The following is a 25,480-nucleotide window of genomic DNA, read 5'->3' as shown; positions in this document are numbered from 1 at the left end:
TTTTCCTCAGGATCCATTGTCAAAGTCTGCCAAGTTTCCAAGTTCGTTCTTTCTTTCTTTCTTTCTTTCTTTCTTTCTTTCTTTCTTTCTTTCTTTCTTTCTTTCTTTCTTTTTTTCTTTCTTTTTTTTTAGAGACATGATCTTGCCATGTTGCCCAGGCTGAAGTGCAGTAGCATCATCACGGCTCACTGCAGCCTCAAACTTTCGAGCCCAAGGGATCCTCCTACCTCAGCCTCCTAAGTACCAAGTACAGGCACACACCACCATGCCCAGCTAATTTATTTATTTATTCTTTATTTTTTGTAGAGACAGGGTCTTACTATGCTGCCTAGGCTGGTCTTGAACTCCTTGCTTCAGGCGGTCCTCCTGCCTCGGCCTCCCAAAGTGATAGGATTACAAGCATGAGCCACCATGTCCAGATGGCTCCAAGTTCTTGCACTGCGACTTCCACTTGGTTTTCTGTGTGATTGAGATCTCCCTTGTTCATTGTGGGTTGGTGATGTTCATGAGAAACCCAAAGGCGATGAAGCCAGTGGAGCCAACCTTCTCAAACCTTTCTCTCTTGGGAAACTGTGAGAGCAAAATGTCCCCGGGGAACCTTGTGGTCCTCTTGCTCCTTTTATCATGAACCAAAGATGCTCTCAGGTATGACGTCAGTCTGAATGGCCTGTAAAACATGTTGGCGGTTCTACATAAAACCAACAAATGCATACTCGTCAGCATCAATCTTAAAATCAGGATCAAGAAACAAAAAACTTTACCTAAACTTCTTATTCATTTACATAGAAAGAAGTTGAATTCTCTGATTTGGTCCAGGGGAGATGACTGTGATGCTGGCACTGTTCTAAAATCTGCACCATGCAATGCAGAAGCAACTCGACTTGTGAGGTTGTTGAGGACTTGAAATGTGTCTGGTGTGACTGAGGAACTGAATTTTTAATTTTAGTCAACTGTAATTCATTTGAATTTAAGAAGTCACGTTATGAGTGGTTACCGTCTTGGAGAGGGTAGGCTGTGGACACTTGTGTTTGGTGACCAGACTATGTGCTCCTCAAAACATGCGAAGGTCACTCTGGATATTTCTTTAACATGTCTTGTCTCACAATGGTGCCCTAAAACAGATTTGTCCCACAAAAGAACGCTCATTCACTGATGTATTCATTCATTTAGCAAATATTTATTGCATATCTTCTATGTGCCAGGCACTGTGATAAAAGCCAGGAGTATGTCTATGGAAAAATGATGCCATCGTTTTAATGGTATTGTTAATGACTATGAGATTAGGAGAATTGTGGGACTTTTCCTCCATGGAACTGGCTAAGTCCCTGCAGTGAACTAAATAGGTGAAATGCAGATTATTCTGGGAATATGCATGGTAACCCTGGAAAAGTGAGTAGCTGCGGCAAACCTGCCATGTAAACACAGGCTGTGCACACAGGTGGGGAAGTGACAACGGGAAAGGGGAGAAGAGTCTGAATTAAATATGGTGGGAACGATGGTATGTTTGAAGCTTAGATGAAATAGGAATAAAGTCCTCGAAAGTGTTCTGGAAAGCACATGGCATTTACAAATGGAAGCAGTGCACTGTCAACGTCACTGTGAGCTCCCGAGACAGTCCGGGCACAAGCTTCCCCAGCCACCCCCACGTAGCATCCCAGAAACCAACCAAGCAAAGGAGCCATTGCCTCAGGAGAAGGTGGCAGAACTTGAGGTAAAGAGGTGGTGCAATTGGCTACCAAGGAAGGGATTTCAGAGGACAGGAAAGCTGTGAACTGAGCAGGAATGGGGGGAGGAGGGGCAAAGGCATTAACACTTCATTGGCTCAGGGACTTTCTGGTCAGAGACAGCCAGCCAGGACCTCAGATGAGCATTTTATCCCCTCTTCTGCAGAGCACACAGCAAGAAGGAGAGGGGGACACGAAGGCTTGACTTTGGCACTTTCTCCATTGAGTCAAATGTTGTGGCTCTCACTGCAGGATCCTGAAACACCGCTTAGATCTGGAGTCCTCTGGAAGGGCGGAAGAAAGAGTCCACAATAAGATGCCCCTGCATCTGGACTGGCTGGAGGCTCTGGCCTGAAGAGTCACGGTAGGCAGAATGACTGTATCTTATTTTATTTATTTATTTATTTATTTATTTATTTATTTATTTATTTATTATTTTTGAGATGGAGTCTCGCTCTGCCACCCAGGCTGGAGTGCAGTGGCACGATCTCAGCTCAGTGCAACCCCTGCCTCCCGGGTTCAAGTGATTCTCCCGCCTCAGCCTCTCGAGTAGCTGGGATTACAGGCGCCCATGACCACGCCTGGTTAATTTTTGTATTTTAGTAGAGACAGGGTTTCGTTATGTTTGCCAGCCTGGTCTCCAACTCCTGATCTCAAGTGATCCACCCGCCTCAGCCTCCCAAAGTGCTGGGATTACAAGCATGAGCCACCGTGCCTGGCTGAGTGACTGTGTTTTAAACCAGAGCTTGCAGACTGTGGGCCCTTAGCCCCTTAACTCGTTGCCGTTGCCGGTGCTCCTTAAATGTCAGACCCAGCCTGGGGATGCTGGCTTGCCAGCGTGCCTGGGAGCTCTTCCCTTTTTCCCTTTGGGTTAACAACAATATTTGCATGAAAACAGGATCTCTGTGGCTGCACCTTCTCTCCTTCCTCATCTCTCCACCAGCCTTCCTTTCTGTTCACCTAGTCTCCATCCCCATTGGCACCAGGCTGAGGCCCAAACATCATCTAAGCAACCACCTATCACCCCAACTCTAACAAGTGGCCTCTGAGCTATAGGGGTGTACCACTCTGAAGGGAGGACCCTGTGATACTAATCTACTCCTAGTCTGACTGCCAACACTGTCTGATCTAAGTGAGGAAGAGCTTATCTAAAACATTACTCTCGTAACCCAAAGGGGTTACTGAACTGTAGTTTGGGTGGGGCTTCTCCCTCCCTCCCAGCAGACTAACCCTCCTAATTATTTTTAATTTAAGCTAATATGAAAATATTTGCATTCTCTGAGCATGCAGAAAATTAACCAGGGCAAGTGGGGGAAGAAGTGGGGAGCTAAAAGTATATTGGAACCATGATTAGGCCAGCCTAGGAGAAACAAGGTTGACCATATTTATGGGGTCTTGTTCTTTGATGAGCCAACATTGTTTGAGGATTTCTCTGACTTAATTACAGGACTCTCATGGGTCACGACTTCTGTAAGCAACAAATGTTACTTTGAAAGGGAAGAAGTGAATAGATAGAAAAGGTTTTGGCTTTAGACGCCATTATTTGTCATGATAACAGATTTCCTCTTTCAGGCCCATGTAGGTCCCTGGAGAGCCTTATGGAGGGCACCGTTCAGGCTGGAGATGGTCTGATCTCTCTCTGTCCACATACATGTGCGTATACATTCCCAAATATTTATTTCACTGGTTAGCTTCTCTTCCAACTCCCACTACAGGCCTTAGGGTTTCTTGGGAGATTGCTTTCTGCACTTATGGGGCAGAGACGTGGGGTGGAAGTTGGTGACAAGGAGGCATCTATTCCCTACCAATATTAGGGCACATGAACCAAGGCCCATGTGTCCCTCACACGTGGGGATGAGAGGCCCCGCCAGTGGCTCTGGCCAGGCTTGATGCGGCTCAGACGTGGCCCTTTACTCCCACAGCTAGAGGAAAATCCTGTCAAAATGGCTTAACGATCTTCTAATATTTCCATGCAATTAAGGCCACATCTGTCTCCCAGGCCCCCACACTCCTTTGCTGGTGTACAGACATGAACCAAACAGTCTGTCTTGTCGATCTGGAAGGTAACAAAGAGCTCCATTCATAACTGTAGGCACTTTCACCATTTTTTTTCAAAGTAAAATAGAGTTTTCACTTTGAGAATAACCTGTGTGGCAAGCAAGCGAAGGATTTTTCCCCCCTAATAAATCAAATTCAACAGCCTAATAAAATGCTGGCTCCCCCTGCCCCCACCACTGCCTCCCTCCCTCCCACCGTCCCACTCTCAGCCAACAATCCCTGGGAATGGAGAGTAGTGGGCAGACCCAAAGGAGGTAGGGAAGGTGAGCTGAGAGCAGATGAAGGGAATTAAAACGCCTTTTGAAGGCTCATGGGCTTGTTCGGCAGACTAAAGAGTGAGATCGGTGGGGAAGGGGGTTGAGGGGTGGAGGCAGCAGGAGCGTAAGCAGTGTGCCTTTCCCTTTCCCTCTCCACCTACTTTTTCAGCCATTCTGGGCTTGTTTTAAAACAATTCTTTTCTTCTCCTGCTCCCTCTACTCCACAGCTCATCCCCAAACCTTCAGTAAACCTGCTGCTTCCTTTTTTTTGCATGGGGAAGAGCAAGAGAACTATGCTCCTAAGGATGGAGCAAGTGCTCCTGGGCCCCACCTGCAGCTGAAGGCCCAGGGAGGAGTGCCTGCCTGCCTGTCTCCTCAGAGCAAGGCTGAGAGATCTCCCTCAGCCTTTGAAGCCTCCAGAGAGTGAGTTTGCAGGAGATAAGTGCTGATAAACATCGAGTTTGGTGCTTATCCGCAGCAAACACAATCTTTTGAGGTTCTCTCTGCACTCACAGGCCATAGAGACTCTAATCAGAAAACAGAAGGGAAAATGCAAAACCAAGCAGTATTTGCTGCTGATTTTTCTTCTTTTTTGTTTTGTTTCGGTTTACACACTGAAAAGCCCAACATAGATACTGTCATACAAGAGACTCCAGAGCAGAAATGTAGCCCTGGGTCTTTGCTTTGTTTGGCTTTTTTGGTTCTGACGTCAAGGGAAGATGTCTTCACAGAGCTGCACATGAAAAGGATGGGCCGGACACTGATAACGACGGCAATCTGCCTCCAGCATTCTTCTTTCCAAAGCGCTCTTAGTCATTGCATTATCTGGCCCTTATGGCAACTCTTTAAGGTAGGTAGGACAGATGGTTCACAGGTAAAGAAACGGCGCCTGAGCTAGGATATGGGATTTGTCCAATGTCACACAGCTTGAAGTGGGGTGCCAGGAGTAAAAGCCAGATCTTTCTGGCTGTAAAGCTGGGCTCTGTTCACTCTATATGATGCAGAGGCTCAGCAGCCGGAAGGTAACCAGGAATCGAAGTGGCCTTGAATGTGGGTGTCCCACCTGGAAGCATTTGGAGAGCTCGGGCGGTAGTGGATGAAGTCAGGTGGAGAGGGCTTTGGGCTTTGCATCATTTGAGTAATGAGAGAAAGGTGAGGCCTTGGTTGTCTTGTATTTTGAGGCATTGTTTTTATCTTATGTCTTACCTATGGGATATTAGCAAAAAGCGGATGTGGAAGATGGAGTGTAGAGTAGAAAGAGCACTGAGTCAGAGGTCCAGGGTTCTGGTCTCTGCTCCACCCCTGTCCAGGTAGGGGGTCTTGAGTTTCAGTATTTTCTTCTATAAAATAAGGTGGATGGCACTTAAGTCAGGAGAGCAGGGCGACGTTAAGGGGAGCTTGGAGAATGTTTGCTCCCCTATACAGTCATTCTTCTAAAATTATACTGTAATAATGACAATATTAAGGTAAAACCTTGCCATGACTTGTTAAGGCTCAAACAGTGGTAGAACCTGGTGATGTTGATCCCTTCCAACTTCAAAACTCAATGACATTGATGTGGGAGTCTTGAATTTGGGGAACTGCTGATGGCCATTTAAGTCCATAGAGATAACAGGCTATTTCCACACGGGTTTTGATTAAGCAATCCTACTTCTGACTGCCAAGCAAGCCCTCAATGTTATGTATCATAAGCTCCGAGCATTCGTCTGCAGGTAGAGAGACAGTGAACCTTCCACAAGAACCTCACAACAAAAGTAACTGGAACTCAGCCCAAAAGAATGTTTCCTAAGGCTAAAGGTGACATGATTCACATGAGCTATCTTAGGCACTTCAATAAGCCCTGGATGGCCATTTCTAGGATGGGAAGTGAGATTGTGGGGTATGCTGAGGCAAGAGGGCTTTTACTCGATCTCTATTTAAATTTTCTGCAGAATATATTCGTGCACCGTTTATTTTATTTAAAATCAATTTTAAAAGATAAAGGAAAATAGGAATGTCTTGTTCACAGATGAGTTCATGGTTTGGAGACAGGGCTGAACTACATTCTTGACAAAGATTCATTCAAGTTCTAGAACTCATAGACATTAGAGAGGAGGACCATGTTGCAGAGAGCTTGTGTTCTGGTGTGGTGGGGTTGTGGTGGGGGAGGCATGCTCCATATGTGTCTATCATTCAAGCCTTGTATATAAAATCCCTACTTTCTGCTTCAGCATTTGGCTTTTTCAGCTCCCAGCGAAGGAGACCTGACAATAGTGCGGTGAGGTGGTCAGGGAACGAACCCATTGTACAGATGAGGGAGCGGATGAGCTTGCACCCTGGCCTCCCCTTCCTCTGTCCTGCTCCCACTGAGCCTGTGCCATCCCTTCCATGTAGCTAGCTGGATTCAGCAAACTCAGTTTGAAAATGGACTTTCAGAAGTCCCTATCCACTTGAGTTAGATCTGCTCCAGAAAACTGTCTCTTGGGCACTGAAAGATATCCATGTTATTTCACATAAATATATACATCTGTTTGAAAATGTTTGGTTGGGTTTGTGGCCGGAGGCTTGGCATGGTTGTTTGGTTGTTAGAATGTGCTTTCTTTGGGACGAATGCAAAGCAGGGGTTGTATTGGGATGCTGAGTCAGGCTCTGCCCTCGGTGACAAGGAGTCTTTGTCTTGTTCATGGTTCTCCCCACACACCTGCACACATATAGATACCCACAAAAGCGCATTTTGAAAACTAATAAAAATTGCCCTGAAAATATTTAACTTATGCAAATACTACTATAGCAGAAAGTACGCATATAGACAAAACAGCAATCTACCTTTTCTAGAATCTGAACAAAATTTTCTGTTGATTATATATACAGAATTTGCTGAACATTTGCCTTGGGAAACCAGTAAACAATGCAGTTATTGGTCCACTGTCAGCCTAGGCTTCTGCTTTGAGATGTTTTACCTACGGTGGAAATTGTCATCTGTACCTGGCATGTCTCTGGGTGTATCTAAAACAAGCATGTCTCAAGAAATCTTTCCAGTTTCTACATTCTCAACCAAAGTTTCTCAAGTGACAAACCAACTCAGGGTATGAAGCTACCAGTTAGAATTTCAAGTGTGACAAGCCTGCTACAAGAGTGTATCTTAACTCTAGGGTTTCAGAAGCCAGAGGGCTCATGCTACCGCCAAAAGCTGTGGCTTACCAACTCGTATCACCCCTTTCCTTGGAAGTTTCTTAAGATTCCAAAATGTAAGAATTATTACCAGGTGTTCTTTGGCTAGTGATGTCTGATTGCTCTGCATATATGAATGAATGTCTACAGCTCCTCAGAAAGGAAAGCAAAGAATAATGTTCTTATACTGGGCGGGGGTGGAGGGTGGGGACCTAGAGGGTGGCTGAGTGTTCAGCTCTAGTAGCTTGCATTTCCTGTTTAGTGGGCGTGAGGGGTTTACACAAGAAAGTCTCAATGTTATGCTGGATGGACAGCCTTATCCATCATGCCCAAGGAATCTCTGCCTAAACATGATCAATTTGGCTTCTGCATACCACAAGGAGGTTTCAGTGTTTAAGAACTTCGGGATCCACAATGTCTTAATTCTAGATACTTGTTTCAATTGTCTTGTCCTATTTGTTCAAAGTTCCCTTCAAAGTTGAACAATTTCTCAGGCCAGCTCATAGGACCCTTGAAGGAAAATTTGAAAAAATCTTATTATTCTTAATACTATTTTCTGTTTGCAGGAATGATATGAATTTGCCAAGGGACTTGGCATCTAAAGGTTGGGGGAGGCTCAGGAAGCCCTAGGAAGTTCATAAGAACCTCACAACTTAGTTTCCAAATTCAGACTCCTGGTTCACTCAGCTACCTAGGCCGTCATGGGTCACATAGCTGTGATAAAGTTACCTTTCCTATCTTATCTAGACATCTGATAATATGGATAATGTGAGGATTATTTCTCCATCATCAAATTGATCTGTCAAGGAATTATACCAAACATACAGTTGCAAAGTTCTCCCAGACTGGCGATCAAATCTCTGAAAATTAAAACTAAATGGTGTATTAGGAAGTATACTTTGTTCTTAGATGCATCCAAACCTTAGAAATAAAAAGTCCACCTTAAATCCATCAATACAAATAAACGATAACCATGATTACTTCTATGTTATTATACAGGACTTTAAATATACACTGAGGTGCCAGAACAAAGTCCTGGGCTGGTTGAATTCTTATACTTACCTCCATTTCTGCCTCTCTCTCTTTTTAATGGAACTGGCAGAAGATGCATTTTCTAGACTTATTTCCCCTCATATTGTTGTTAAAAGTAATAATAATGACAAGTGAAATTTGTAGATTATTTTATAGTTTAAGACATTGATCATTTATAGTTAAGACATTGAGCCTTCCCACATCTATAATCTTATTTAATTACTTATTTAATTTTATAATCTATAATCTTATTTAATTAAGAAGGCAGGATTATTCCCCTCCCCCACTTTGCTGATGAAGAAACACAGGTTCTGAAGGCCAAGGACTACATTTGTGGTCACAAAGCGGGAAGGGGAAGAGTGTGAGCCCAACCCTCTGGACTCCTTTCCATGGGGCCCTTTCCACGATGCCGCACTTTCTCAGCTGCATTCTTTGCCCACAAACACTACAGCAATGAGTACATTTATTTTTCCATATCGATACTATTTTTCTTTCCCTTTTGATCTTGCCCCTTTGGTTAGATGGTAGGCAATTTTAGGGCAAGATCTTTATCTGTTCGTTACTTACTGTTTGAACTTGCAGTGGGCTCATTAGGGGTCCAGGGACATTTGCTGATTGACGGCATGCACTGGACATGAGCCTGCTGGCTTTGACATTTTAAAACTGCACACTTCCCTCAGTGACAGTATGCCCAAGCAACAGGCCTCCCTGACATTTTCTCAAAACCAGGAAATGAAACTGGCCACCAAGAGCAAGTGACCGCCAGCCAGGGCATTGGTGCAAACCAAGCAAAACACACCACAGTGCAGGCAGCGCGGGTCACAAGGATGAACGCGTTCGATCTGCAGTTATCTTTGAAGAAATGTAGCATGTTCCTTCCTCCCACCGTGGTTTCAGCCACAATCATCCTCCTCTTTTAAACCGGTTGAATTATGTTCCTATACAGTATTTGTACACAAAACCCAACCGTAGACATGCTTTTCCCTATGATCTTGGTCTCTGCACATGCACAAGAATAGCCTTCTTCCATCTGAGTACTAAGCCTGATCCTGCTTAGCTTCCAAGACCAGATGAGGCACGTTCAGAGCAGCGTGGCCATGGACAGCGCAGCCTCCTCTAAACGTTTTGGCTGAACTGGAGGACAAAGCAGGGCTGTTTAATATGCAAAACACTTTTTTCTTGCGTTTTCCTTTCTATAGCTTCCCCTCTTTAACCACCCCTCTCCACCTTGCTTTTAACCAAGTCAAATCTTTGGCAAATGGTTTTGGGGATTTTTTTCAGCATGTGGTAGCAAAGGTATTTTCTGTCTGTGGCCTTGGAGCCCCTGGGTGCTCCGGGGAAGCTGCCATTGCACAGGTAGCAGTAATCTGAACCCCTGCAGCTCAGCAGCAAGCCCCGGTCATAATCATGTGCTCTGTCACTCCTCTCCTCACTGCACCGATTGCAGCCCAGATAGGAGGAGCATGTGGGAGCTGACTCCTCGCTAAGCAATGACTTGAGAGAGAGAGAGAAAGAGAAAGACAAGAACTTCTCTGCATATGAATGCATCAACATGTACCTCTCTGGGTACCTTTGTTCCATGTGAAAGGAAGGGAGGCAGCCAAAGTAACCCTTGGCTAATTAGACAAAGGCAGACGGGCACAACAGAGAAAACTTCTGCTGGATCCAGTATCTGCACAGCTTCAGGGACTTTCAGCGCACAGCATCTTACATCACACATGCATAACGTTCCTGCCAACTGAGTCCAAATGGCAAATGTGGTCTTTGTAGCTTGACCTGTGACACCCAACAAATTCTAGACCATGGTTGGATTTGCTGTGACTCACTTTGCATATTTCCATTATTTTTATCTACTCTGGCCCACTAACTTGACCATGTTCACTCAGCATCAGCCAGGTTCTAAAGAGTGAGGGGAAGCCGAGAAAGCTTGAATGGCGGAAGTGTGTAGAGCTACTGAGATGCTTCTGGGACACTAGCAGGACACTGATCCCACTAGTTTTTTTCATAGTATGGATCCTGGACTTGCTGCCTCAAAATCACTTGAAGTGCTGTTAAAAATGAAGATTCCCGGGACCATTCCAGATCCAGTGAATTAGAATCTCTGTAGCTGGAACCGAGGAATCAGCATTCTATACACTCCCCAAGGGAATTTTATGCAGATGTAAGCTTCAGAGCCACTGAGTTAGGTACTCAGTGAAAACAAAATCTCTTGCCATCAAATTTGATTGGAAAATGCTGCAGACTGCATTGTGCCACACTTTCCCTTGGAGCTTCAGGATCTCCATTAGCATACTCAAGGCTCTGATAAGTCCTGATGCAAAGAGACTTGTTTAAGTTCCTTTTAATTTCCCACACTCATTTGAACACAGAATCCTGTTTTGAGAAAGCAGCTTTGAGCATCCCTTGGACACATTTGAGAAGTAATGAGATGCTTTAGTAAGAGCCACTATTGCAAGTCGCTGAAGGACTCTGCTTCTCTAGATCTGATTTTTCCTCTCTTCCTCCGCCACAAACCTCCCAAACAATTGTAAAAAGGAAGTGTGCTTCTCTGGGCAAAACAAGGGCATGCCAAGCCCAAGAGATCATTTATTTTTTTCTTTCTTTTTTGGTAACTAGTTGATTTTTAGAATCATAACTTGCTTTGGTTATGTGTTGGAAGCAACGAAGCATATTCCTCCTGTCTTAATCATTTTTGTGTAAATGTCATGTAAAAAACTGGGGCTTTCCTTGACTTCTCCAATCCCAGGCTTGTATCTATCCAGCCTTAACGTCTTTCTCAGAACACTCTAGTTTTTCTTCATAATACGTACTACATTTATAATTAGATATTCACCTATGCAAAAGTGTGATTCCTGTTGCTCTCCTGTTGGACTACACTCAATGGAGGCAGGGTCTTCATCTGTTTTGTTCGCCTGTGTACCCAAGGACTTAGCACAATGCCTGGCAGAGAGTATGCACTCCAAAACTATTTGTCACATGAAAGACTTTCCAAGTTTTTATTTTGCAGCCCGTATAGAACATGACAGTCAAAATTACATAGACTCACATTGGTTCTGTCTGCCCATCAGAATTTCCTGAAAAGCTTTTTTAACATGCATGGTTCTACCTTGGATATCCCAGACGAGAAACGGGGAAGAGAGCTGGAGAATAATCTGGTAGTGATTGGCTGAATGGATGGAGAAAGAAGGGAACCAGTGGAATTTTTTTCTTGTCTCTTCTCCTGCTATAGGTTTTTAGACAAGGCTCGGCACATTTTGGTGCCTTAATGTATTTCACTGTTTAGTAAAGCTGGAGTCACATTTGCCACTCATGTCTTGAAAATTGCATGAGATGTCTAGTTAAGCAATTTTCTTTTCTTTTCTTTCTTTCTTTCTTTTTTTTTTTTTTTGAGATGGAGTCTTGCTTTATCCACCAGGCTGGAGCACAATGGCACAATCTCAGCTCACCGCAACATCCGCCTCCCAGTTTGAAGCGATTCTCCTGCCTCAGCCTCCCAAGTATCTGGGATTACAGGCATGTGCCACCAGGCTCAGTTAATTTTTGTATTTTTATTAGAGATGAGGTTTTGCCATGTTGCCCAGGCTGATCTCGAACTTCTGACCTCAAGTGATTTGCCCGCCTCTGCCTCCCAAAGTGCTGGGATTATAGGCATGAGCCACTGTGCCCAATCTACTTAAGCATTTTGAAATCTTAAAATAAGAGACAGTTCTGAGGTCAAATCATGACGACTATTTCTAGCATGATGGCTTTTCTGCACGTGGCTGTGAACTTTGGGTTTTGCCAAATGATTTTTCATGCAGTTCACTCAGGAAGGTGTTTTGCTGTTGTTGTTGTTGTTGTTTTTGTTTGCTTTTTGTTTTTTTGTTTTTTGCTGACACGGCCCCTTTAACAGAAAAAAAAAAAAAAAGGGCTGCTCTGCTCAATTTGTTAACCACCCTTTCATACTTGACCTCTTATTTTGTGGTGCAAAAGTTACACAAGCAGACCGTTAGACAAGCACACTGGCTCGCTGGTGTGTTTTGCACCATCTATCTGCAGCCAGGCAACCTGTGCTCAGAAAAGATGACAGCAAACTCACCAACCCCCACATTTAGGTTCCTAAGGGCTCCCTGCCCCTGAGCAGTGCTGGGGTTCGTCCAGCCCAGGTCATAAGCAGCACAGGAAGCAGAGGGCATGGCTAATGTACATGTCACCATGTGGCTTATGGTCACAGCCTCACCCTACCTTCAAACCTGTGCAAGCTGCAACAGCAACAGGAAACGGCCAAGCGTCTATATATAGCCACATTGAACTTATCCAAAGGTGCTGTTTTGCACAGATTATTATGAACTTTTTCACTGAGAGAGGACGTGATGGCATGTGCCTTTTCCTCAGGACCTCCCGAGGCACTTGTAAAATTAACCATTCCACCTGAGAAGGAAGAAGGATGTTACACCTTTTGGTTTCTTCATTTTCAAGGCAAACAGACTGGTGCCTTTTCTTTTGCAAAAGATTTCCAGACACATTCAGTGAAGGCTAAAAAAGGATGGGAAATGGCAATGGAAACATAGAGGATTTCTGTGAGTCTCTAAATACAGCCCATCTGGGAAAACCATTCATTCCATAGATTGAGTTTCCCCTGAACATCATTGATTAGTGTTTGCTTCTCCCTAATACATTTCCCTGGCAAATAAATAAATACATCCCTTCACGGTGTATCCATCACACAGCCCTTGGTGTAGCTCCCCTAAGATCCCAAGAGGCAGAGACAAAAGGAGTGGGTGTCAGGGCTTGAAGGGCCCAGCACCACAGATCACCTTTGTTCTCAAAGGGAAGCCTTCAAAAAGAAGTGAAAACATGTCTCTGTTCCAGAGCACTTCTTTACTGCTTTGGAAGCGACCTTCTGGGCCTGCCAGTGGATTTATCAGCATTCTAGAACAGAATGTATATTCTTGATACTGGGCCTGACTTAAGTGACAGCGATTTGCTCCATATCCAGCTCTTTCCCCTATTGAGTAAGCACGGAAATGAATAGGATGAGCAGCACAGCTACTGAGATGCTGGCCCACAAAGGTGAGTGTAAACACGTGGTCTACACACGCAGGCTGGGTGGCCTTGGCCAATTAGGAAACCTCTTTGAGATTCCAGTTTTCTTCTGTATGATAGGGTTGTGAGGATGGAATGAGAGAGTATAAGTAAAGTTTTTAACACAGTACACACTTAACAAATGCACAATACAAGGTAGGCGTAGTCAAAGTGGTAATAATATACGAATCAGAGGAGGACTTGAGAGGAGAAAGAATCCAGACTTCAAGATTTTTGACTTTTCTGTTTCCTGAAACTTCCCGTGCTAACTCAGCTGGCTGGCTCTGGCAACGTGAATGAACTTTGTATTCTGATATTAGAAATGGTTCAAGGTCAAGTGCCAGGTGAACATAGTTTCTTCAGAGCACTCCCTAACACAGTGTCACTTAATCAACGTGGTGGCTAAAATTTGCAGTTCTTCTATTCTGAAAAGGCATTAAAGTTATAGAATGCATTTTGAAAAAATAAGCATCTCTTTAGCAAAAACCATTCTGGAGAACAAGGCCAAGATGTTTCCCATCTCCACAGTTCCACCAGCCAGTACCCGGGACACGCTCTTCCCGCCTGGTTCCCAAGAACCGGGCTCTTGGAATGGGGAAGCAGAGGTGAATGATCTGGCTGCCATCCTTTTAAAAAAGGTGACAGGTATGTGCATTCATTTAGTGTACATGACGCCTGGTACGAGGACACCAAAAGGAGCAAAAGGGGGCCTCAGTTGTCCTGAGTCCTGAGTTCATTCTGGAGCCCGCTTGCTGCACTCATATTTCCCATGGGCAAAGCCATGTGCCTCACAGGCCTCCACTCTGATCCTTTTCTTGTCCCACCTCTTCAAATGCACAGCATCGCCAACCATTGTTCAGTCTCATCACTGAAAGCTGAGCACACAGTGGCAGAGGCCAAAGCCTGTGGCTGTGTGTGCCTGAGATTAAGACTTTTATCTGATCTTTGACAACTTGCAGAGGAAATCCTGTTCCAAAACTCAGAGCTCTGAGAGAAGGGTTACCAGCAGTTCTTCCCTCCCACCTGTGAGATAAATCAGGGCACCTGAAATGCGAACCTGGGCTCATGGTTGAGAAATACAATAAGCTCACCTGCTCTCACTCCATTCATCTCTCCCCCTACCTTTTTTCTTTGAACCACGGAGCATGACGAAGTCCCTGGGCAGAGCCGGGCTGGGAGTCCTTTGTATTGCCCTCGTACACACCCAGTTACAAAGTGGAGGTGCCCAGTGGAAGACTCCCTGCCGCTGAAACTCAAATGACTGTCCTGGCTTTCGGATTCATGCAGGAACTCAGCCAGCTCTTTCTAAACCGAGGCAGACACGGGCAGCTGTGTCATCTCTGTGTAGACCCAAAGTGGTTCTCAACTCCTTGAGTCGAAGAACATCAGGCAGAAGGGTGTGTCTCTGGTGGTTGGAGTAGAGGTTGCAGAAAGTTGTAGGTTCCTCTCATTTCCTTCACCCCACCCTTGGCTAGGGGACTAATTGAATGTGGTTAGTTCTAGATGGTTCATCACAGCCCTGGACTTGACGTAGCCAAGGCAGGTTTACCTGATATTCAGGTACAGCTGGGATGCCCACCAGGGCAAATGGGGAGTGCAAATGAGAATTTCTGTTCGTAAAGGGAAGAATCCCAATACAGAATGCACTGGAACGTTTGCCTTGACTCTGCTCCTTGGATGGCTTCCCTTACTGCAAAACAGGAGTGGCTCTGGTCCCAAGGACGCTTGGGCGTACTGGGTGCCCGAGGGAAATGGGCAAGAAAGAGAAGGCAGAGAACTTGCCTGAGGGAGCTTTTACTCACAGGGGCCACTGCAATTATGGAAGAAATGTTGTTCAAAAAGTGTCCAAGCATCAACACACAGGTGCACCACCAGCAGCAGGCCAGAGAGGGTGGTCCAGTTCCAGAGGCGACACAGCTAAGAGGTGCAGCCTCTGCCGCAGCACCCTCATTGTGCAACAAAGGGACACACGGGTGATTACTACGCACTTTTGGGCTCTAGCGTCCCATGGTTCTGTGACAGCCTCTGCCAGATAATTCATTAAGGATGAAGCCAGACTCTTCCTGCTGCCTCCCAGAGGGAATCCGGAAGTGCACTGTCTATGCCAAGGCATGCCCATGTCCTGGCCGCTCCACCCGCGTGGTGAGCTGGATGGAGACAGCGTTAGTCCCCGGCCTGTCGCACTGTCAGACTCCGCAGCATTTGGGGCTGCACCTTGCGGTTCCTCTTCAAGCAGAGCTGCTCTGCTGAAGGCCCAAGACAGAGGGCCATGTTTTATGTTTTGTTTTGTTTCAGCTTGTGAGGAAAATGAACTTGCTAGTCAATATGGAACTGGCCTGAGGGGAAGTGGGTCAGGGAGGGAAGCTTTACTTCTGGCCGGTGTGGGATAGAGAAGAGAGCAGGAATGCCTGATCTTCTGTCCCGTTCAACTCCTTACCTCTCCACTTAGACAGAGCTAGGCCAGACATAGAGGACGGGTGCCTCTTTTGCTCTGAGATGGGCTGTGGCTGTGGGACAGGGTGGCTGGATGCAGCGGTGTGCTGGAACTGGCTCGTGAGGTTCCTGAGAGACAGTTGCGTGCATGTCTTCCCAACTGCATGCCCAGTGGGAGCTTGAGGCTGGGCACCGTGAAATCGGTGCAAATTACACAAACCTGGAGAGCCAGTTGTTAAGTGTTTATGAGCACATGTGACTGAATGTACCTGCTTCTCAATCAGATGGGACTCAAATCTATGTACCAAGGTCTTGGGCTGCAGCAAGTCAGCCTTTGAAGCTGATACATCAGCCCTTTACACAACCATTACTCTAGACCTGGCTCTTGGGCTCTGTCCAGGTCCTGGCCGCCTGCATCTCATGGAAAGGTTGAAACAGGACCTGACTTGCTGAGATCAGCATCTAGACCACCCAACTCCTCACATGCTTCCTCTTGAGGACTTAAAGTGGCTTGCTGTGGCTGCCTTTCTAATCCATCAGCTATAAAGTATATACATAATACTAGCCATTATTGATTTAGGAGCTACTGTTTGCCAAGTACGGAACTAAGGACTTTGCGTAAGTTATCTCATTTCATTCTCACCATAGCCTTATGAAATAATTTCCTCATTTTATAGTTCAGGAAGGTGAGGCTTGGGAGGTTACCCAGCTTATAAGTGGCAGAGCTAAGATCTGAACTCAGATCTGATTCCAGAGTGTGCTCCTTCCAAAATCTACATTCTATCAACTATAGACATGCCAATTATTAGTACAGAAGAAGATTCTCCCTCTTTGAAAATATATCCAAATATTAACTCCAGACAGGACCTTCAAGAGTGGCACAGCTCCCAGGGCCACCATGCAATCAGTAGTGCCCTTCCCAAAGACACAGCACCCTCCCCTGCGAACACACTTCCTCTTCCCCCCTCTGCCCCAGCCGTTGTCCCTCCCCTCCTTCAAACTCTACTCAGAACTTAACTTCCTCCTTGAAGCATTCTGTCATTAACCCCATTCAGTTTTGATCACTTCACTAACTTTGCTTCTCCTCAAATACTTATAATGTTCACACTAGATTTCTGCTGCCCTGTTTTTACAACCGTGTCCTCTGGCTGTCCTTCATTAAGCTGCACCTATGGGCAAAGCACCCTAAGACGCTTGTTCCACTGTGGCCTCTGGGGCTTGGCCTCCTCTGTCTCTGTCTGTGGGCCTATGGATAACCTGCCCTTCCTATCTAAAAAAGGGTACTGCCCAACTCTCTAGCCAAGTGACTCAAGGATCCACTTTGTTCCGGCCAAAGAGGCCATTGGTGTGGAGCTTAGGCGGGGTAGGGGTGGCAGGAGAAATAGCCAGGCCGGTTAGTGTTCCTCCAAGAACTCTCCTCCTCCAGCCTTCAGCTTTGATGACACCTCTGAGGATTTCCTCTGTCCAGTCTTGGGGCCAGGCAGGGACCTCATTCTCTGCAAGTGGGTCTTCCCTTGGGCTTCCCGGTTGTACCCCCAGCCCCCTGTGCCCCTGGATTGAGTTGTAGGTTGAAACTAGCCATGGAGTAGGAGTCTGGGGCTGGGTTGGGGCAGCATCTTAATGTGTAATCTGGAGTGTTCTGAAAGGTGAGCCTACACAGGGGAGCATGGGTGGGTGTCAGCTGGGGAGGAGGGCAGGGAGGCTGAGCTGGGGGTTGGGGGAGATTTATGCCTGCCAGTCATGCTTCAGAAGCTTCTGAGTGGATGGAGAAGGGAGACCGGACCTCGAGTGTTCTGGAAGAAGACTCCAGTAATGTGATAGTAGCAGCTGGTCTGATTTGCATCTGGGAAGCTGAATTGTTCAGAGAGCTCAGCTGAAGCAGGGAGCCATTCCGGAGAGGCCTCCCCTGGCCAGCCAGGATTTGGACTCCTCAGTCCCCTCTGGCTTCTCTTCTGCCTTGTCCTTGTCCCCTACTCTCCCCATGCCCAGGACACATTTGAATTCCTCCTCACTGTCAAGAGCCAGCTGTGATCTCACACTGCCTGCTTCTGTCCTGAACGTTAACAGGCTTTTTCTCCTGCACGGACTGCCACTTTTAGACTGGCACACAGTTTTCACAAGACAGGGTTTTGTGGTTTGGGTTTTTTTTCCCTTCATAAGTTTGCAGCTGCTAGTTTTGAAACCACCAGCCCTGAGGCAACTCAGACACACACACAAACACACACGCACACACACACACACATACAGAGACACACACAGAGAGAGAGAATGAAAGAGAGGGATAATGAGATGTCATTTTAGAAATCATTTATTACATTCCAAATGTCCTTGCTTACAGTCAGGCTTCTGTTGGTGAAAGACGCCTAGACACACTTAAGGGTTTGTGGGCATTTGTGGGCATTTGGGCGTCAGGGTAGTTCTCATGAAGTGTGTCTCCCATGCTGGGTCCCTGGCTGTCTGAGGCTGACAGGTGAGTGGTGAGGGCCCAGAACTTTTGGTTATGATCTGACATGGACCGGCCAGCCACCTATGTCCCGCTTGAATGTGTGTGCATGTGGATGCACCAACGTGTGTAGGTTGGAGGCAGGGGAAAGGGGAGGAAGCGGGAGATATAGGAAGACCCTGATTGAGTTTCTGAGAATTATGCAGGAATCACATTCAGGCCTACCTAATGGATCCCTTTGCCTATGCGGCCATATATCTTTAGCTGAACACAGACTTGAGGCTAGAAGAGCCCAAAATAAACTGAAATGAGAACAAACTACTCATCTTCAGCTCTCCCCTCACCCTCACACATCCACTAGCACTTGTGGTGGTCAATTATAGTTTTTATCTAAACCAAGAGAACACCTAGAGTCTCAGCCTAGCGTCCTCCCCCTGGACAGAGCATGGGGGACCCTCAAGAGGCCACGCTGTCAGCCCTATTCTGGGTGACTTTTATGCCATCTCTTTGCTGGCATTCTTACTGAACCCCATCATTCTCTGCAGGCTTAATCAAACACTTTTTGCCTATGGGAGGAGAGAGAATCATAGTGATATTACCAAGGAAGGGAAATGAGGAACGCCTAGGCCTCCTAAATATGGCCTGCTTTGACCTGAGAGTGCGGAAACAAATCTGGGACTTTGGGAATCTCTACCTCCATAAACCTTCGTGCCTCTCCTAGAACCATGCACCCATTTTGATTCCATGTCAAGACGATGTGTGCTCTTGTTTCTCCTCACCCTTTCTCCCCACTCATTCCTTACCAAACTTATTTGGGGTCCCATGAGGCTCAGGCAGCGTAAGCAGGAGAGCTTGGGATAGATTTTTCTTTGTATCATCCATACTCAGTGAATGTTCTGCATATGGCAGGCACTCTGTAAGTGCTTATTTAACTGAATTGAACAAAATGTTAGTTGTCACACCCTCTTCTGGAAATCTGCACTGATTTTCCTGTCATTGACAACAGAAAACCCAAATTCCCTATAGCCTGGCACAATAGGCTTTCCGGGGTCAGGGCTCACCCGCGTCCTGCCTCCTCACCTGCTGCCCCATATCCGTGGCACTCTCACTGGCCTGGCACCATCCCATGTTCACACCCTTTCCGTGCTGGTCCCTGTCCCTGGAATCCCCTTTCTGGTAAATTCTGAGTCATGTTCAAAATCAACTCCAGGCCAGGCACGGTGGCTCCCACCTGTAGTCCCAGCACTTTGGGAGGCCAAGGCGGGCGGATCACCTGAGGTCAGGAGTTCGAGACCAGCCTGCCCAACTAAAAATACAAACAACTTAGCCCAGTGTGGTGGTGGGCACCTGTAATCCCAGCTACTCAGGAGGCTGAGGCAGGAGAATTGCTTGAACTTGGGAGGCGGAGGTTACAGTGAGCCAAGATCACGCCACTACACTCCAACCTGAGCGACAAGAGTGAAACTCCATCTCAAAAAATAATAATAAATAAATAGACTCCGTTGTTCCTCCTCTATAAATCTGTTCCTGACTCTTGGGTCTTTCCAGTAGAGTTGGTTGCTCCTGCCGTTGGGTTTTTGTGATGTTTTGCACCTAGCACCATGAAAGCACTTGTTTTTAGTGTGAGTGTTCATTTACACCTCTTTCCTTCAGAAGATCTTAAATTCATCAAAGACAGGGATCATGTCTTATGCATAATTGCATTCTCAGTTTTGCACACTGCCTAGAATAGTAGGTATTCAATAAAGGATGATTACAGTAATGAAAGAACAAATGGATTCCATTGATCTACTTCTGGAATCTCAAGCAGGGTTTTCCTATACCTATCCTCCTTCTTCCCCTTTCTTTCCCATACATCACTACCTCATGGAGCTCAGCACATATATGGCGCCAGGACTGCATCTCTTTTGTTTCATTTTCTGGAATGTCTCCATTCTTTGGCACAAATTTCCTAAGATTACCCATAGCGTTACTGCTCACCATGCTTCTTGGGTTTCTGATGTTTGCAAAGACATTGACTCATCACCTGGAGATGTAGACACCCATGGAGATGGGCCTTCCTGCACCACAAAGTACCTCCTCCATGAAGCCCTCCTACATGAGCTCCTACATGAGTCCAAGCCCACAGGGAGCTTCCATCCCGCCTACACTGCCTGAGCCCCCACTTGCTCCTCTCTTCTCTTTAATTGTACCATGGTGCCAACTGTCATGTTGTTATGGAGTGAGTGAGTGTGTCCCTCCCCAGACTCATACATTAAATCCTAGTGGACAATGTGATGGTATAGGAGGTGGGATCTTCAGGGGGTGATTTGATCATGGAGGCGGAGCCTTCAGAGTGGGATTAGTACCCTTAATAAAAGGGACCCAAGAGAGCTAGCTTGTCCTGTTTCTACCACACAGATACACAGTGAGGAGTCGGCAGTCTGCACCCTGGAAGACAGCCCTCACTAGAACCCGATCATGCTGGCACTCTGATCTCAGACTCCTGGCCTCCAGAACGGTGAGAGATAAACATTCACTGTTGATAAGCTACCCACGTATGGGACTCCATTACAGCAGCCTGAACAGCTTGGACATGGGTATTTTTCCTCCCGATTGTTTGGATTCTCCCCCACCCCGCGGTGCCCAGTGCTTGATAGGGGAACGACTGCACGAGGTGTTTCCTCATGGCCTTTCTGCACACTGGCCTCCGCCCCTCATTCCCCAGGCTCTGCACTTTCCCAAGGGGACTTTACCTCATCTGAGTAGCTCCTGATCTAGCGATATTAATCAGCCACATCTCAAGGACTGTCATTTTTGTTATAGAATACATCTTTGATAATGTATACATTTTTGGAAGTTTTTTTTAATATTATGAGATTTTTATTGCAAGTAAGGTTCAAATATATTTTCTTTTTTTCTCTCTGTTGCTCTCTTTTTTTTTTTTTTTTTACTATACTTTAAGTTTTAGGGTACCTGTGGAAGTCACACAAATCTCTTGGTTCAAATATAGGTTAAAAACGGTAAGATTCTCCCCAGCAGACGAAGCTGCATTGCCTGGAGTCTGAGCAGGCAAATCCTGCAGTGTTTGCTGGCACTCTGGGTGGTGGGCACAGCAGGAATGGCATTATGAGGGCCACCTCTGGCTAAGCAGCCAAGGTGTCCATAATCACCAAACTGGCATCTCCGGGCTGCTCTGCTCCTTGCCTGAACATCCTCCTCCTGCCCTTCTCCCTTCTCTGAGAAGCAGCCCTTGACCTTGTCAGCTTTTCCTCTGCTTTCTTCCTCTCCTCGATACCCTGTCAAAATTTTTCAGGTTTTCCATATTCCCAGGACCTTGCTAGGCTCAGCTCATACAGTAAATGTCATATAGTCATGTGTCAAATGTCATACAGTTAAGTCATGTCAGGGGGTAACTTTGACATTTTTACATGAGCCTCCTGGAAGTTCAAAGGAGTGAACTCGTGGTGAGGATTTCAGGCAGATGGACACATGACGGAGGCTTCTGCGGGGTGGGTCTTTTGGAGCATCCTGCCATACTACCTGGGCTGCCTCCATCTAAGACCAGCTGCAGATAGACAGAAGAAACATTCCCACTACTCAAGGATGACCAGGGAGCCTCTGACTCGAGCCACTCAGTGGGGCCTTCTTAGGCAGGAAGAGGAGGGAAGCAGATCCCTTCAATTAACACCTGGCCTGAGTCATTGGGCTTGGGATTCAGAGTTTGGAAAGTCACCCAAATGCCTTCATTCCCAAACCTGACCTTCTAGAGAGCCTGGAGCTGGCAAGCTTCAGATTCATTTGTGTCAACATGTTGTTTGGTTAATGTAGCTGAGCATCTAGGCCCATTTTCTTAGAAACAGGAAATCCCGGCGTGCCAAGAGTAAACATCCCAGCCCCCAAAGGTTTGGGTTCATGTAGGAACTCCCTGACCACAAGGGTCTGTGGGTCTGTGTGCTTGAGCCAGGCATGCTCTTGCGCCCATAATTGATCTTGTATAAAGAGATGGTCTCTCTGCAGCTCAGTGGCTGGACTGTGAGCCTGAACCATGCTTGAGGCTGGTTGGGGATAGGCTAAGAACAGGGTCACAATTGCAAACATAAAGCAAAAAAGCATTAGTGCTCTTTTTTATAACTTGACAGTCATCTCCCCTGCAATCCCCACCACAGACTCTTCAATTCTAGTTTCTTCTGTTTTTATTCTTTGTTTCTTCTATGACAGCAGGGAGCTCGTCTATCTTCGCTTCCATTCCATCCCTATATTCTATACCATGCCGCGAATAGGAGGCACCAAGTACAGGCTGGCGGAATGAATGAATGATTGAATGGATGGCACCATGTGAATCAAGGCAGCAGAAGAAGGCATTCCTGAAGGGCTTGACCATTCCAGCTCTCTATGGGGTATCCTGCAGGGGTGAGCTCCACGTACTTACTAGTCTTAAGGGGCTCACAGAGAGTTAATTCTCTCTCACAAACTTGCCAGCCCCTAGTTGGCAAAGACAGATTCTCCAGAAGCTTCTCTGGGTTAGTTGAGCAAGCTCAGGTTAGCTGGGGCTGGAGGAGAAAACACTGGCTGTGCAGAACTTGACTGGGTGTAGGGGGAAGGGCCAGGGGTGGCCAGAGGGGGCTTCTGTTGCACAGAGGTCCGGCTTGCTCGCCAGACAAAGAACCCTCAGAAAGCACCTTCCCCACCTCCGCCACACACAGAGAAGGCGCAGAGGGCCTGGCCTCTTTCTGACAAGGAGCCCGGCTGACCCTGTTGCTGTGAGGGGCAGAAAGAGTGGCAGACAGCTGCTTGGAGACGCGGGAGTCGCTGAGCAGGGCCCATGGAGTCTGACAACGGAAGAAAAGAGGCAACCCTTCTATTATTAGTGGCTGCTTTCCACGTATGTGTAAATCAAACAGCCTATGCAAAAAGAGGCCTCCTGGTAGCAGGAAATTCAGAGTTGTGGGTGTCTTTGTGCTATCAGATCGGGCCCTGGGCTTGCCTGCAATCCGGTCTTGGACGGGCTTCCATCTGGGCTGCATTAAGAGGCACAAGGAGGTGAGCGAAGGCCCAGCTTGGCCTCCCCACCCCCCAGTGTTTCTGGTTTTATGATTCTAGGGGGACTTTGTGACTTTTTAAACATCGTCTTTTCAGCAGTTCATGTGGGCTCCTTTTTAGAGCCTATACTGAAGATTTTATGAAAATCCAAAAGAGATAAGGCTGTCTCTGTTACAAAATGCCATCTCAGGTCCAGAAGCTGCACATAACTAAAGTAATATCTACTATTTCAGAGCCCAGGACTTGACTTCTGTGTTTGGTGGTTTGCTGTACTTCCATCAGAAGTAGTGATATAGTGTAATATTTAATGATACAGAAACATGGCCGTCATTTAATATAAAGAGAATAGAAGGAGGTTATGAAGCAATATGATTCTGGCTAGATAAAAAAAATACATATATGTCTATATATTTGCATTATGAAGACCAGAAGGAAGGGCACCAAAATATGAATCGGCTGCTTTCTGTATAGTGAGTCTATGGGTGCTTTTACATTCTTATTTTGTAATTTTCTATACGTTTTAAATTTTATACAAGGATGAAGTGCCACTTTTGAAGTCATTATTTTAAAAAACTTAGACGACGCATTTAATGAGTTTTTAAAAAAAGTAAGCCAAGAAACAGAAAAAAGGTAGTAGCACCTGCAGGATGGGCTTACTAACTTAGTGCTGTTTCTCAGCAGCCTTGAGCAGGATTTCCATGTCCCTTGTCTCCCCTGGCCCTGACGCCATCTCCTCCCTTTTTCCTTGCCCTGCATAGCTCTTGTCCATTTTGCCCGGTGACCCCATGCCGCTGGAGCACCCTGCTTTCTCACAGCACCGACCTGCCCAGCGTCTTGCCCTTGCTTGTCCCAGGAAAGCAAAGGAGGCCCCAGAAACGTGAGCAGATGGGATGAATGTAATTCAGCTCCCAAAATCTGCTGTAAGTCTCCCTTGTCCTTTGAGTCCACCAGAGATCGTGCCAGTCCTGTAGAGCTTACACTGAATGCAGAGCTCTCGCTGTGTTTGTGTAATGCACTGTTTGACAGCTTATTAGGTGCATTTCAGCAACTTCCCAATGTCACATCTATCAGAGCCTGAGACTCCCAGGGGAACTTATTCAAGCTATAAGTAAATAAATAACACAGATTTTACACACACACACACACACACACGAGGAAAAAGGGGAGAAAGAGTACATACACACGCAGACCATTTTGTCCTCACAACGTTACGAACTGGTTTATTTTCTTTATCTAACCGATGAGGAAACTGAGACTGACAGGTCCAGTCACATGGCCGGAAGTAGCAGAGCTAGAATTTGAACAGGGTCCTGCCTGTCTCCAAAGCCTGGACTCTTCACCAGAATGCCTTCCCCACTTCCATACTGCAATCCAGGCAGGCCACTGTGGGTGTAGTGAGTCCCAAAGCTCCATAATTACAGGGTTCAACTCTGCCTCCAGAATAACCATGACAAAATTTGTGGAAATGTTCACAACAGCTCTTTACTTCCAGGTTCTGAGATCAGAAACGGAAGTTTCAAAATACCGAAAGTTCGTTTATGTTGAACATAGTGCTTAGGCTAAAAGCAGGAAGTCCAAGAAAGCCTGATCTCATGAGATTTTTTCAGCCCAATTTGGATCCACATCTGCACTTCTGGATTTTCCACTGAGTCTAACCTCAGCTGCTCTGCTGGTCTCACCGAGTCTGCACCTCCAGCATTGGGTACAGTTAAATAACATAGTCGGCTGCTGTTCACTAAGATTTACCCAGGGATTGGCCACTTGAAAAGTAAAGTAGTGAGCTGGGACAGGCAGCAGAAAGGAACAATTGAAATTTGAAAAACAGGCGTTTCTTTTCATAAAGCTAAAAAAACCCAAACCAAAACAAACAAAACTCTAAACAATAATTCATCCAAATAATGGTCTTGCTGTTGTCTCCAGGTGCAGGAAACAAGTGAAAAAGAGTCTTACCACCTACGCCTTCCCGCCCCAGTCCTGGTTTCTCCATTGGTCAGTATGCGACCAGCAAAGGGGAGGGGAAGGTGGTGGCACTCAGTGGTGTGCCTTGGGCTGCCAGCTTTGGGGAAGCCTCTGAATGTTGGGGAGACTCATTCCCGTATCCCCACTCCCATAGCTTGAGGCACTTTGGAAAGCAAGTTTCTCATGTTGCGGATGAGGAAACTGAGGCTAGGAGAAGTGGAAGGATTTGCTCAGGCCACACACATCTAGTGATGGCGGGAGCTGGGATGAGAACCCAAATCCACAAAGATGTGGCCTCTTCTTTGAATCATAATAGCTGCCCTGCCTACCTCTCAGCA

At 46.3% G+C, this 25,480-nt stretch overlaps 1 protein-coding gene and 1 long non-coding RNA gene across 4 annotated transcripts in view; one reads left to right on the top strand and one right to left on the bottom strand.

Annotated features, from left to right (window-relative positions):
• FLI1 (Fli-1 proto-oncogene, ETS transcription factor) overlaps nt 1–25,480 on the bottom strand; it is a 126,369-nt gene that overhangs the window by 68,397 nt on the left and 32,492 nt on the right. The gene's annotated exons all lie outside the window — the stretch shown is intronic.
• On the top strand, nt 1,907–6,976 carry LOC126935000 (uncharacterized). Its single transcript, XR_007719183.1, has 4 exons — nt 1,907–2,088; nt 3,297–3,377; nt 4,771–4,889; nt 6,890–6,976. It is a non-coding gene; the product is annotated as an uncharacterized LOC126935000 (long non-coding RNA).

This window comes from Macaca thibetana, chromosome 14 (genome assembly GCF_024542745.1).
Source record: "Macaca thibetana thibetana isolate TM-01 chromosome 14, ASM2454274v1, whole genome shotgun sequence".
NCBI lineage: Eukaryota > Metazoa > Chordata > Mammalia > Primates > Cercopithecidae > Macaca > Macaca thibetana.
This window is presented reverse-complemented; position numbering and strand designations above follow the sequence as displayed.